Source organism: Scyliorhinus torazame, chromosome 5 (genome assembly GCF_047496885.1).
Source record: "Scyliorhinus torazame isolate Kashiwa2021f chromosome 5, sScyTor2.1, whole genome shotgun sequence".
Classification (NCBI taxonomy): Eukaryota; Metazoa; Chordata; class Chondrichthyes; order Carcharhiniformes; family Scyliorhinidae; genus Scyliorhinus; species Scyliorhinus torazame.
The window spans coordinates 76,654,803-76,670,133 of NC_092711.1; the positions used below are offsets into that span (position 1 = coordinate 76,654,803).

At 49.2% G+C, this 15,331-nt stretch overlaps 1 long non-coding RNA gene across 2 annotated transcripts; it reads left to right on the forward strand.

Annotated features, from left to right (window-relative positions):
* Positions 1–4,078: 4,078 nt before the first annotated feature.
* Positions 4,079–10,124, forward strand: LOC140418540 (uncharacterized). Of its 2 annotated transcripts, XR_011945119.1 has the most exons (4): positions 4,099–4,425; positions 5,792–6,742; positions 7,894–10,009; positions 10,083–10,119. It is a non-coding gene; the product is annotated as an uncharacterized lncRNA (long non-coding RNA). The 2 variants fall into 2 exon arrangements; XR_011945118.1 differs by having other exon boundaries at positions 4,079–4,425; positions 7,894–10,124.
* Positions 10,125–15,331: the final 5,207 nt, after the last annotated feature.

Below are 15,331 nucleotides of genomic sequence, written 5' to 3' on the forward strand. Positions count from 1 at the left end.
CCCAGGCAGCGGGAGGTGTAGATGGAGTCAATGGATGGGAGGCAGTTTCGTGTGATGGACTGGGCGGTGTTCACGACTCTCTGAAGTTTCTTGCAGTCCTGGGCTGAGCAGTTGCCATACCAGGCTGTGATGCAGCCCGATAGGATGCTTTCTATGGTGCATCTGTAAGAGTTGGGAAGAGTTAATGGGGACAGGCCGAATTTCCTTAGTTTACTGAAGAAGTATAGGCGCTGTTGTGCTTTCTTGGTCGGTAGCGTCGACGTGGGTGGATCAGGACAGATTTTTGGAGATGTGCACCCCTAGGAATTTGAAACTGCTAACCATCTCCACCTCGGCCCCGTTGATGCTGACAGGGATGTGTACAGTACTTTGCTTCCTGAAGTCAATTACCAGCTCTTTAGTTTTGCTGGCATTGAGGGAGCGATTGTTGTCGCTACACCACTCCACTAGATTCTCTATCTCCCTCCTGCATTCGGACTCGTCGTTATTCGAGATCCAGCCCACTATGGTCGTATCGTCAGCAAACTTGTAGATGGAGTTGGAACCAAGTTTTGCCACGCAGTCGTGTGTGTACAGGGAGTAGAGTAGGGGGCTAAGTATGCAGCCTTGCGGGGGCGCCGGTGTTGAGGACTATTGTGGAGGAGGTGTTGTTGTTCATTTTTACTGATTGTGGTCTGTTGGTCAGAAAATTGAGGATCCAGTTGCAGAGTGGGGAGCTAAGTCCTAGGTTTTGGAGCTTTGGTATGAGCTTGGCTGGGATTATGGTGTTGAAGGCAGTGCTGTAGTCAATAAATAGGAATCTAATGTAGGAGTCCTTGTTTTCGAGATGCTCTAGGGATGAGTGTAGGGGCAGGGAAATGGTGTCTGATGTGGACCGGTTGGAGTGGTATGCGAATTGCAGTGGGTCAAGGCGTTCTGGGAGTATAGAGGTGATGCGCTTCATGGTCAACCTCTCGAAGCACTTCATTACGACTGACGTCAGGGCCACTGGTCGGTAGTCATTGAGGCACGTTGCCTGGTTCTTCTTTGGTACCGGTATGATGGTGGTCTTCTTGAAGCAGGTGGGGACCTCGGAGTGGAGTAGGGACAGATTAAAGATGTCCGCGAATACCTCTGCCAGCTGGGCCGCGCAGGCTCTGAGTGCACAACCAGGGATCCCGTCCGGGCCTGTCGCCTTCCGAGGGTTCACTTTCAGGAAGGCCAATCTGACTTCGGAAGCTGTGATGGTGGGTATTGGTGAATTATGCTGCTGGGGCACTCGCCAGTGGATTGTTGGTTACCTGCTCGAACCGAGCATAGAATGCATTGAGTTCATCGGGGAGGGGGTGCACTGCTGCCAGAGATACTGTTCGGCTTCGCTTTGTAGCCCGTTATGTTGCTTAGTCCTTGGCACAACCGCCGAGAATCTGTCTGTGACTCTAGCTTGGTTTGATATTCTCTCTTGGCATCTCGGATGGCTTTGCGGAGGTCGTACCTGGATTTCTTGTATAGGTCAGGGTCGGCTGCCTTGAACACCTCAGATCTGTCCTTCAGTAGGGAGTCAATCTCGCGATTGAGCCATGGTTTCCGGTTGGGGAATGCATGTACTGCTTTCTTTGGCACGCAGTCATCCACACATTTGCTGATGAAGTCTGTGATGGTGGTGGCATGCTCATTTAAGTTGGTCTCTGAGTTCTTAAATATGGACCAGTCCACTGTCTCGAAGCAGTAACGTAAGAGCTCTTCTGTCTCCTCGGACCAGCATTGCACAACCTTCTTAGCTGGATTCTCCCGCTTGAGTTTCTGCTTGTATGCCGGGAGAAGGAGCACCATCTTATGGTCTGATTTCCCAAAGTGCAGTCGGGGGATGGAACGGTAGGCGCCCTTGATTTTTGAGTAGCAGTAGTCAATAGTGTTGTTGCCCCTGGTGGGACAGGAGATGTGCTGGTGGAATTTTGGCAGTACACTCTTGAGGTTGGCCTTGTTGAAGTCTCCGGCCAAGATGAACAAGGCCTCCGGGTGTTCTGTTTCATAGTTGTTTATTACTGTGTATAGTTCGTCCAGTGCCTTCCTCACTTCTGCCTGGGGTGGGATGTAGGCAGCTGTGATAATGGCTGAAGTGAACTCACGTGGAAGATAATATGGGCGGCACTTCACGGTCAGGTATTCCAGGTCTGGGGAGCAGTAGGTCACCAGAGTCGCCACATCCAAGCACCAGGAGGAGTTGATGAGGAGGCAACCCCCCCCCCCAACCTTCGCTTTGCCTGATGATGCCGTGCGGTCCGCCCGGTGAATTGAGAAGCCTTCAGGTTGTATGGCACAGTCTGGTGAGGCGGGGGTGAGCCACGTCTCTGTGAAACAGAGCTCACAGCAGTCTCTTACTTCTCTCTGAGAGGTAAGTCTGGCGTTAAGTTCATCCAGCTTGTTTTCGATCGCTTGGACGTTTGCCAGGTGTATGCTGGGGAGAGGGGTCCTGAAACCGCGTTGCTTCAGTCTAACCTGCAGACCGCTGCGTTTCCCTCGCTTTCTCGGTCGGCGGCTGCTGCTGGATGATCCTGGGATCCGATGGGAGAAGTCTGACCTTGTGGAAGGTAGGTGGTTGCGTCTGGCAGGGTCCCGGGCACTGGTTGAGGTAGAGGGGTTGCTAGGGGGGCATGTTTGTGATCTGGATGGGTCCCGGCGTTCTGCGGGCACGGGAATACCTTGCAGCACGTTCCGGCCCTCGCGTGGGGTCGCCGCCGTTTCGGGGGTCCTGGGCAGGGGTTTCCTGAGGCAGGTTGGGCTGGGTCCCATGGTCTGTTCCCACACTGGGCGCTCCTGGGGGCGGATCTTGAAGTAGGCCCAGTCGGGTCTCCATGTGGATTTTTGAGCATGTTTTGAGCAGTGTTTTGAGCATGTACGGTGTCAGTCAAGACTAGAGACATATGCTTCTCTCTCAAGTCCACAATGGGTAAATAGGGGGATTGTGGGGCAGAGGAACCAATTGATCCAGCGGAGAGACCCCGGAAACATGTTGTGTATACTGCAAACCCCGAATGGGAAGCTACCACTTTCCCAGTTGCCCAAGAGCTCTCGGGAGGAAATGTCCCAGTGCCAAACCCAGAGCAGGAGGAGAGAATGTTGTGAATTTCTCTCCTGGACTGACAGTGTTGGAGTTTGGAAACTCCTTTTACAGGGGGTTAGAAGCGGAGGATTTACACAGCAAATACAAACCAAGAAAAATGGCTGTCTCCTCCTGAATTTCTATCCTGGACTGACTGAGGAATTTTGTAAACTAAAACAATTACAGCTGCTGGGATAGATTGAACAGATTGGGGCTGTACGCTGGCACAGTGGTTAGCACTGCTGCCTACAGGGCTGAGGACCCAGATTCGATCATGACCCCCAGGTCATTGTCTGTGTGGAGTTTGCACATTCTCCCCTTGTCTGTGTGGACCTCATCCGCACAACCCAAAGATGTGCAGGTTAGGTGGATTGGCCACGCTAAACTATCCCTTAATTGGAAAAAAGAATTGGGTATTCTACATTTATTTTTTTAAATGAACATATTGGGGTCTATTTCATTAGAAAAAGGAAGAGTTAACAGTGAGCTGATGGAGATCTTTAAAATGATCAATGGATTGGACGGGGTAGATATGGAGAGAATGTTTCCACTTGCTATTTCTTTACTCAGAGACTGGTGAGAATGTGGAACTAACAGGAAACCACTGAGGGCAAACAGATAATCTCAAAATGAAATCAGATGAATCAGTGAGAGAAAAGGGTATAGAAAGATATCTAAAAATATATATATTTTATTAGATCTTTCATTTTTTAAGAAACAAGTAGAGCTTAATAATTCCTCATTTTGTATCTATTTTCGATATTTATTTGGAAAATGTGTTACTTTTCTGCCCTGACAATAGTTAAGATAACATTCTTCGTCTTTAATGGGAGTCAAATTCTGGTGCCTTCATCCTTTAAGATTCCCAGTGTCTTGTTTAGATCCCTCCACAGTTCAGGATCCACTCAATCATCAGAATTTTATCTGGGTGGTCTGTAAAATATGTTTCTAATTTCATTGATTTCTGCCGCAGCGCACCCCATGAAAATAAAAACATTCACTGGTCACTGAATTAAACTTTCAATGGCGGGTACTTTACCCAGTATGCCCCGCGGTGGGGAATGTCCTCTATTCACACCACAGGAGAGTAGTGCGCAGGCGCAATACCGCCCAGTGTTGGAGCAGGCGCACTGCTGGCGATGCTGAGTCTCTTGTCACTCGGATCTCCAAACTGGTGAAGAAGCGGAAACGCGGAGGAATTTTGGATTCGTGGATGGACGGGGAGGGAGCCGGTGCCTGGACGGGGAGGGTATATAAACACCTGCTGAAGGCCTCAAGACCCGAATACGAATCTGCGGGTCCCTCGTTTGCAGTTCTGGGTCTTATCCCGGAAAAAGGGCAAGGTGACCGGCCGCCATCTTGATTCACCGGGGCGAGAGCGCATGCGCTGGTTTCTTGGTGGGCGGAGCTTCAGCGTCTCTGTTCGCACCTGGGTCCTCGTGCCTAAACCGCCATACTTCCAATTGTCTTCCCACTCCCGGTCGTGCACTAAGGCGGACTTTCATCGGTTTCCACAGCTAATAACTCCTGGAACTGGTCGCTAGTTCGTTATATCGTGCTTATACCTTGAGTGGTGCCCCACACAACAGCAAGCGTGGCTGACCAGGAGTTTCTCCCACTCTTACCGTCAGACATTCCAGAATCATCATAGAATTTACAGTGCAGAAAGAGGCCATTCGGCCCATCGAGTCTGCACCGGCCATCACAAAGAGCACCCTACTGAAGCCCATGTATCTCCTCTGTCCCCGTAACACAGTAACCCCCACTTAACATGTTTTGGACACAAAGGGCAATTGAGCATGGCCAGTCCACCTAACCCAAACATTGGCATGTTTGGAAGTATTTGTAGGTTGACACACTCAACCTATTTGACCGGATTATGAACACACCATCCTTGGTCATCAAGTCCTGGGGTAGGAGCCGAATCCGGAGCTTCTGGCTCAGAGGCAGGGACACTGCTCCATGAGCAGCCCCTCCCCTCCCAGTCTATTCAGCAGGCTGCAGGTGATGTCTTTGGCCTCAACGAGTCCATGGGCCAATTATATATTCAGTGTGAAAGGTTGCAGCTCTGGTATAGCTACCTGAAGGGTCTGTTCCTCAATGTTTGGTTACACTTCAGCCGCATGCTCCTAATCTTTGGCTGCCCAGTGTGAAAGGGACTAGGTAAGTCAGAGGAACTTCTTTGGGGCCTGACTCAAACAGCAATTTGTTGGACTTGGTTGAGTCAGTCGCATGGTGGTGAGGGTGACACCGGCTGAATATAAGAAATAGGAGCAAAGTAGGCCAATCAGCTCATCGAGCCTGCTCCACAATTGAATAAGACCATGGCTGAACTGATTGTGGCCTCAGAGCCACTTCCTTATCTTCCCTCATAAGGGCTGCCGGCCTCTCGTCCATGGTCATGTCTGTGTCTGGGTGGGTCTGGGGAAGGAGCATGCCCTGTCCACCAGTACGGTTCATAACCTCCACCATCAGTGGGTACCTCAGGGTACAGAGTGTCTCATAAACACTGGTAAAAACATTCTGGTTTCACAAGGATGATTTCCTTTGCTCTTGGTAAAGCTGTGTTGCCTATTTCGGGCTCTTTTAGTTTGATTGGACAACATGTTTGGGGGATCAAGAGAAGAATGTTCCAGAGAAACTAGAACTGTCTGTTCAGAATTTCTATCCTGTACTGACAGTGATGGCTTTTGTAAACTCTGTTTACAGGATATTAGGAGATGTTTTGTAGGTGGAAACTCCAACCAAACATCACATCAACATCTGTCGGTCTCACTCGATTCATTGGGACCTGAATATCATCACGCTTTGAATGTGGGAGGCAAAATCTTTGTTCTGTTATGGGAAAAGATTTCAAACATCAGTATGACTGGAAAAACAGCGAGACCGCCCCCCCCCCCCCCCCACCAGTGAGATTGATCCAGAGAACTGACTGTAAAGAGCTTTAACCAGTTACACAGCCTGAAAAAAATCACATAATTCAGGAGAAACCATACATGTATTGTGTGTGTGAACGAGGAACTGTATGTCCAACCTGGAGAGACACAAGGACGTCTGCACAACGAAGAAACCGTGGAAATGTGGGGACTGTAGGAAGGGATTCCTTTGCCCATCCCAGCTGGAAGCTCATCGACGCAGTCACACCAGGGAGAGACCATTCACCTGCTCCGTGTGTGGGAATGGATTCACTCTGATGTCCAGCCTTCAGTTACACCTGCACGTTCACACTGATGAGAGACCTTTTAAATGCTCTGACTGTGAGAAATGCTTTAAAATTTCACCAGATCTAATTAAACACCACTTTGTTCACACGGACGAGAGACCGTTTGGGTGTTTTCAGTGTGAGAAGAGATTCAGACGGTCGTCTCACCTCATTCAACACCAGCGAGTTCACAGCGGGGAGAGGCCGTACATCTGCTCTGTGTGTGGGAAGGGATTAATTTCATCGTCTGACCTGGTGACACACCAATGGATTCTCACAGGGGAGAAGATATTCACCTGCTCTGTGTGTGGGAAGGGCTTTACTCAGTCATCGAACCTGCAAACACATCAGAAAGTTCACACTGGGGAGAGGCCGTTCACCTGCTCTGTGTGTGGGAAGAGATTTGCTCGATTATCTCACTTACTGACACAACAGCGAGTTCACAAGTGACTGTGGAGGTTAGATTCTGGTGTTAATCACATCCTTCATTTGTTTTTGTTGCTGGTAGTAACTCCTGTAACTGGGCCGGAGTTTAATATTCCGGATATCTGTTCAATAAATAAGTGCCCATTCTCCCCGTGTTTGCGTGGGTTTCGCCCCCACAACCCAACAGATGTGCAGGGTAGGTGGATTGCTCATGCCAAAATGCCCCTTAATTGAGAAAAAAAAATTGGGTACTCTAAAATTATTTGATGAAAGCTCGTCAGATTCTGTGTTATCTTGACAGATGAAGAGAGGATGTTTCACCTCATGGGGGATTCAAGAGGGAGTGGGCAGATTGTCAGATTAAATGGTCCCCCATTGATGATGAGAAATGTCTTCCCTCAGAGGGTGGTTAGTCTTTGCAATTCTCTTCCCCAGAGAGCAGTGGAGGCTGCATCATTAAATATATACAAGGCCCAGTTAGAGTTTTGATCGAAAAGGGAGTCGAGGGTTTTCATAGAATTTACAGTGCAGAAGGAGGCCATTTGGCCCATCGAGTCTGCACCAGCTCTTGGAAAGAGCACCCTACCCAAGGTCAACACCTCCACCCTATCCCCATAACCCAGTAATCCCACCCAACACTAAGGCCAATTTTGGACACTAAGGGCAATTTATCATAGCCAATCCACCTTAACTGCACATCTTTGGACTGTGTGAGGAAACCGGAGCGCCCGGAGGAAACCCACGCACACACGGGGAGGATGTGCAGACTCCGCACAGACAGTGACCCAAGCCAGGAATCGAACCTGGGACCCCGGAGCTGTGAAGCAATTGTACTATCCACAATGCTACCGTGTGGATGACACGCAGGATAGTGGAGTTAACGAAACAATCAGATCAACTATGACCTTATTGAATGGAAGAGCAGGCTTGATGGGCCGAATGGCCTGCTCTTATTTTCTATGTTATGGTCTCTGTGTCGAGGACATGAAGCGGTGTGTATTGATCTATTGATCAACATGAATTAGCACATTGAGGAGAATTGGGAGGTGTAGATAAGTGAGAATGTGGGAGACAGAGTTTTGGGGAATGAGAGTGGAAAGAATGTTCCAGAGAACCTAGAATTGTCTGTTCTGAATTTCTCTTCTGTATTTACAGTGATGTCATTTGTAAACTCCTTTTATAGAATATGAGAAGGGGAGGATTTGGGGACAGAAATCTCAGAACAAACGTCACATCAAGATCTGACAGTCACTCGATTCATTTGGACGTGAAAACCATCAGGCATTTTAACATCGGTGTGACTGGGAAAGCTCCGAGACCCACACAACACACACCCGAGTGAGAGAGTTCCAGTGAACTGACTGTGGAAAGAGCTTTAACCAGTTACACAGGATGAAAATTATAACACCATTCACAAAGGGGAGAAACCGCACACATGCTCTGTGTGTGGATGAGGCTTCAACTGATTGTCCAGCCTGGAGAGATAAGGACACCGGCACCTTGGAGAAACCGTGGAAATGTGGGGTCTGTGGGAAGAGATTCAGAACTCCATCTGAGCTGGAAACACATTGACGCAGTCACACAGGAGAGAGGCCGTTCATCTGCTCCAAGTGTGGAAATGGATTTGCTCAGTCAGCCACTCTGCTGACACACCAGCGGGTTCACAGCAGAGAGAGGCTGTTCATCTGTTCTCAATGTGGGAAGGGATTCACTAATTCATCCACTCTGCTGAGACACCAGTGAGTTCACACTGGGGAGAGACCGTTCATTTGCTGTGACTGTGGGAAGGGATTTAAAGATTCCTCCACCTTGCTGACACACCGGTGAGTTCACACTGGGGAGAAACCGTTCACCTGTTCAGGGTGTAAGAAGGGATTCCGTGATTTATTCATCCTGCTCACCCACCAGCGAGTTCACAGCGGGAGAGAGACCATTCAGCTGCTCTGTGTGTGGGAAGAGATTCACTCAGTCTTCGAATCTGCAGAAACACCAGCGAGTTTGTTCTGGACTGAAGCCTTTCACCTGCTCGGAGTGTGGGAAGCGATTCCGTGATTCATTCCATCTGCTGACACACCAGCGGGTTCACACAGGGGAGAGGCCGTTCGCCTGCTCCATGTGTCAGAAGAGATTGACTCATTCATCCACCCTGCTGACACACCAGCGAGTTCACACTGGGGAGAGGCCGTTCACCTGCTCCATGTGTGAGAAGAGATTCACTCATTCATCCACCCTGCTGACACACCAGCGGGTTCACACTGGGGAGAAACCGTTCACCTGTTCTGTGTGTGGAAAGGGATTCACTTGATTTTCAAATTTTCTGAAGCACCAGCGAGTTCACTCTGGGCAGAAGCCGTTCAGCTGCTCCGAGTGTGAGAGGGGAATCATTGATTCCTCCCACCTGCTGAGACACCAGCGAGTTCACAAGTGATTACAGGGGCTGGATTCTGCTGTTGTTAATAATAATCTTTATTATTGTCACAAGTAAGCTTACATTAACACTGCAATGAAGTTACTGTGAAAAGCCCCAAGTTGCCACACTCCGGCGCCTGTTCGGGTACACAGAGCGATAATTCAGAATGTCCAATTCACCTAAGAAACATGTCTTTCGGGACTTGTGGGAGGAAACTGGAAGAAACCCATGTAGACACGGGGAGAACATGCAAACTCCACAGACAGTGACCCAAGCTGGTAATCGAATCCGGGTCCCTGCCACTGTGAAGCAACGTGCTAACCACTGTGCTGCCGTGCCGCCCATCACATTAATCACATCCAGGACTGAACTAGGTTCACTCTGACAGTTGGTGAAGTGGACAAGGGTCTATTTCTGCTGGACTGGCCGGTCTTACAACTTTGCTTCCAGTAGCTGATGTTCTTTCAGCCTGGGAGTGCACGTTTCCACTAAAATGATGGGTTTGTCATGGATATAAATGACATCGGTGACTATGTGGTGGGGGTTTTAGGATCAGTCCGCTTGGATGACACAAAGATTAGCCGGGTAGTTACTAGTGAGGTTGAGTGTGTTGGGTTATAGGAAGATCTCGATGGGATGGTCAAAATGGTAAAAATTGGCCGATGGAATTTAACCTGGTAAAGTTCGAGATGATACACATTGGAAGGAGTACTATGACAAGGAAGTATTCAGTGAATGGCCTGACACTGGGAAGTTCCGAGAAACAAAGAGACTTTGACGTGTTTGTTTAGAGATACTGAAGGCTGAAGGGCAGGTTAACAGGTTGGTGATAATGGCATATGGGACACTTGCTTTTATCAGTCGAGGCGTAGATTACAAAAGCAGAGAGGTCAGAGAGGGGCTTTTCACAGTAATTTCATTGAAGCCTACTCGTGACCATAAGCGATTATTATTATTATTAGGTCATGTTGGAGTTGTATAGAACTTTGGTGAGGCCACAGCTGGAGTACTGTGAACAATTCTGGTCGCCACATTATAGGAAGGATATGATTGCACTGGAGAGGGTGCAGAGGTGATTCACAAGATGTTGCCTGGGATGGAACATTTAAGTTAGGAAGAGAGGTTGGATAGGCTTGGGGTGTTTTCGCTGGAGCAGAGAAGACTGAGAGGCAACTTGATCGAGTGCACAAAATTATGTGGGGCATGGACAGAGTGGATAGGGAATAGCTGTTCTCCTTAGTTGAAGGGTCAGTTACGAGAGGTCACAAGTTCAAAGCGAGGGGCAGGAGGTTTAGGGTGGATTTGAGGAAAAGCTTTTTTGCCCAGAGGGTGGTGACGGTCTGGAATGCACTGCCTGGGAGGGTGGGACAGGCGGGTTGTGTCACATCCTTTAAAAAGTACCCTGTAAATTAAAATGGGAAAATGTGTCATTTGAACCATGGAAGTCTAGAAAAACTTGAGATTTTAAAAAGTAAAGGATAAGTCCCACAAAGGGATAACAGCAGCAGCTTGTTTGAAATACAGATAGCTTCACAGGCATTAAAGAACACAGCTAGGGACAACTCATCCTGTTTTTCAAGTTAAAAAGACATTCGATCAATTTAAATTCTTAAGTTATATAAAAGGGAACAGTATTTCACACTTCCTTAGAAGTGCATTATTTTACTGAACAGTTAAAAAAGGAACAGCCAGGATCTTAGGTTTAAATTGGGGGATAAATGTTAGGCATGAAACCTTGCTGACGCTAGTTAAAAATGAAACAACTGCTTTCCAGATAAAGAAACACACAAGGTGGAACGTTTATACCATAATTTCCACATTTTTGACGTTAAAACCTTTTTAGCAAATAACCAAGCCGGATAAGGTTAGAGTTACAGGGGGCGACCTGCCGCTGACACCAGCTGACCCTTAAAAGTGCAGAGGCGAACTGCCTCGATCAACACGAGTTCTTACCCAGTATCGAGACTGAAAAAACATCACTAGAGATAGATATCAGACAAGCTGCTGACGAAGCAACAAACAAATTTAGTACCTGCCAAACAAATGCATTACACTTCCAGTGGCAGCCATGGAGGAGGAGGTCGCACATTTGATAGCTCCCGCCTGTAACAGACTTTTGGACCTTTTCCCCCTGTTTTTCTTTTGATTTTATGGGATAAATCAGTGAAAAGTGAGACAGTAAGGAGAAATCCTCCTCCGGTGTGTGGAGAATTGACCAGAAGTGGCCGCGTGAGACAACAAAGTCCTATAAGGGAGACGCAAGAAGAGCTGGTGACACGGGACAGCATGGCGGAGGGCAAGGGCCGCGGGGAGACGGCACAGTTATCGACGGAGCAGCTGGTGAAGTTTTTCGAGGATTGCTTCGCCAAGCTGAAGAAGGACAAGCTGAACCCGATTAAGGCTTCGATTGATCAAGTGGTTCAGAATCAGGAAACCCACGGGAGAGCGATCCAGGAGGTGGAACAAAAGTTGTCCAAGCACGAGGAGTATATAACCGTGCTGGAAAGCAAGGTGGGGATGATGAACGACTGCCAGAAAATAATGCAGGAGAAGCTGGAGGACCTGGAGAATAGGTCCAGGAGGCTTAATCTCAGAATTGTTGGCTTTCCTGAAGGCAGTGAGGGATCAGATGTGACGGACATGTTGGAGAAGTTGATGGGAGCTGGGTCATTCCCTCGGACCCTGGAACAGGACAGAGCGCACATAGCCCTCGCGAGGAAGCCCAGAGCGAACGAGCCGCTGAGGGCCATGGTGATACATTTTCACCGTTTCATGGAGAAGGAACACGTTTTGCGATGGGCCAAGAAAGAACGGAGCAGCAAGTGGGAGAACTGTGAGTTGCGCATCTATCAGAACCTGGGAGCGGATTTGGCTAGAGGCGAGCTGGGTTTAATCGGGCAAAAACAACCCTCTTTAAGAAGGGGGTGAAGTTAGGGATGCTGTACCCTGCCCGTCTGTGGGTCACACATAAGGAACGGGACTTCTACTTTGATACGCCAGACGAAATATGAACCTTTATTAAAGAAATGAAGCTGGAGGTGAATTAAAAGACACTTAAGCCTTGGAGAAGAACTGTGGCAGCGATTTGTGGTGCTGGATTGTATAAATTTAAGTATCTCTATGTGAAATAATGGGCTGTGTGGATGGTTAAAGGTTATCTGTCTTGCAGGGACCTTGTTAGAGGGGGGGATGGGCTTTGAATTTAGTTCTGCTTTTTGGGTGACAATTTTGGAAGTCCCCCGTCCAGGCTGATCACATGGAACGTGAGAGGACTGAATGGGCCGGTCAAGAGGGCTCGCGTGTTTGCGCATTTGAGGGAACTGAAGGCGGACGTGGCAATGCTACAAGGAACACACTTAAAGGTTACGGACCAGACGAGATTGAGGAAGGGGTGGGTTAGCCAAGTGTTCCACTCAGGACTGGACTCAATGATCAGCAAACGAGTGGCATTCAAGGCAGGAAGAATCGTGTCAGACAAGGGGGGTAGGTACATAATGGTGAGTGGGAAACTGGAGGGGGTGCGAGTGGTACTTGTGAACATATATGCTCCGAATGGGACGACGTGGAATTTATGAGGCGGGTGTTAGGTAAGATCCCAGATTTAGAGTCACATAACCTGATCATGGGATCAGTCATTGATCCGGAATTGGACCGGTCAAAATCCAGGACAGGGAGGAGGCTGGCTGCGGCAAAGGAATTGAAGGGTTTTATGGAACAAATGGGGGGAGTAGACCCATGGAGGTTTGGACGGCCGAGGACGAAGGAGTTTTCCTTTTTTTCACATGGCCACAAGGTATACTCTCGCATCGACTTTTTTGTTCTGAGCAGGGCGCTAATACCGAAGGATATTGAGTATTCGGCAATTGCAGTGTCGGATCACGCCCCGCACTGGGTGGATCTACGGATTAGTGTGGAGAGAGGGCAAACTGTGGAGACTGGATGTGGGGCTGCTAGCGGACGAAGCGATCTGTGGGCGGGTTAACAAGTCCATCCAGATCTACCTGGAAACAAATGATAAGGGGGAGGTCTCTGCAGCGACGGTCTGGGAAGCTTTGAAGGCAGTAGTCAGAGGGGAATTAATCTCGATACGGGCCCACAGAAAAAAGGCAGAACGGGCTGAGAGGGATAGATTAGTGGAGGAGATACTCCAGGTATACAGGAGATACTTGGAGGCCCCGGACGCAGGGCTACTGAGGGAGCGGCGGAGGTTACAGGTGGAGTTTCGGTTGTTGACCATCGGGAAAGCAGTGGAACAGTTCAGGAAGGCAAGGGGGCGATCTATGAGTATGGGCAAAAGGCAAGCAGAATGTTGGCACACCAGCTCAGGAAAAGAGAGGCGGCTAGGGAGATAGGTAAAGTAAAGAGAGACATGGTAATACTGTCCTAGACCCAGCGGGGGTGAACGAGGTGTTTAAGGACTTTTACAGTAAATTATATGAGTCGGAACCTCCGGTTGGGGTGGAGGAAATGAGGCAATTTCTGGATCAGTTGAGGTTCCCGAGGGTGCAGGAGGACCTGGTGGAGGGGCTGGGAGCCCCAATTGAGATTGAGGAAATAATCAAGAGACTGGAGGGCATGCAGTCGGGCAAGGCCCCAGGGCCTGACGGCTACCCGGTGGAATTCTATGAGATGTTTTCAGAGATATTGAGCCTACTGCTGGTGAGGATATTTAACGAAGCAAGAGAGAAGGGAGTCCTCCCCCCAACAATGTTGCATCAATTTCATTGATCCTGAAACGGGAGAAAGATCCGGACCAATGCGGGTCTTAGAATTTCATAGAATTTACAGTGCAGAAGGAGGCCATTCGGCCCATCGAGTCTGTACCGGCTCTTGGAAAGAGCACCCTACCCAAGGTCAACACTTCCACCCTATCCCCATAACCCAGTAACCCCACCCAACACTAAGAGCAATTTTGGACACTGAGGGCAATTTATCATGGCCAATCCACCTAACCTGCACATCTTTGGACTGTGGGAGGAAACCGGAGCACCCGGAGAAAACCCACGCACACATGGGGAGGAAGTGCAGACTCCGCACAGACAGCGACCCAAGCCGGAATCGAACCTGGGACCCTGGAGCTGTGAAGCAATTGTGCTATCCACAATGCTACCGTGCTGCCCATACAGGCCGATTTCTCTACTGAATGTGGATGCCAAACTGCTGGCTAAGATACTGGCCACAAGGATAGGGGACTGTGTCTCGGGGGTGATAGGGGAAAACCAGATTTGTTAAGGGCAGGCAACCCAAAGCCAATATTCGCAGGCTTCTAAATGTTATGATGCCCTCAGAAGGAGAGGAGGCGGAGGTGGAGGTAGCGATGAATGCGGAGAAGGCTTTTGCTCGCGTTGAGTGGAATTACCTGTGGGAGGCGCTGGGAAGGTTTGGGTTCGGTGAGGGCTTTATCGACTGGGTGCGGTTGCTCTATCAGGCACCAGTAGCGAGAGTACGTATGAACCGGCTGAGGTCGGGGTATTTTGAACTACACCGAGGGACGAGGCAAGGGTGCCCCCTCTCCTTGTTACTGTTTGCTCTGGCCATAGAGCCATTGGCCATGGCATTAAGAGCCTCGAGGAACTGGAAAGGGTTGGTTCGGGAGGGGGAGGGGGGGGGGCACCGGGTCTTGCTCTACGCAGATGACCTGCTCTTGTAAATTTCGGACCCGTTGGAGGGGATGGGGAAAGTAATGCAAATCTTAGGGGAATTTAGCAATTTTTGGGGGTATAAATTGAACATGGGGAAAAGCAAGTTGTTTGCCATCCAGGCAAGAGGACAGAAGAGACTGGGAGAGCTGCCGCTTAGAATGGTAGGGAAGAGCTTTCGATATCTGGGAATCCAGGTGGCCCGGAAATGGGAGACACTGCACAAATTAAACCTATCCCGGTTGGTAGAACAAATGGAAGGGGACTTTAAGAGATGGGACATGCTCCCGCTATCCCTGGCGGGGTGGGTACAGACCATGAAACTGATGGTCCTCCCCAGATTTCTGTTTGTCTTTCAGTGCCTCCCCATCTTCATCCCTAAGGCCTTTTTCAAGCGGGTGAATAAGATTATTTTGGGCTTTGTGTGGGCGGGTAAAACCCCGCGAGTGAAGAAAGTGTTGCTGGAGCGCAGTCGGGGGGAGGGTGGGTTGGCGCTGCCGAACTTCTGCAATTACTACTGGGTGGCTAATATTGCCATGATTAGGAAGTGGGTAGTGGGGGAGGGGTCGGCA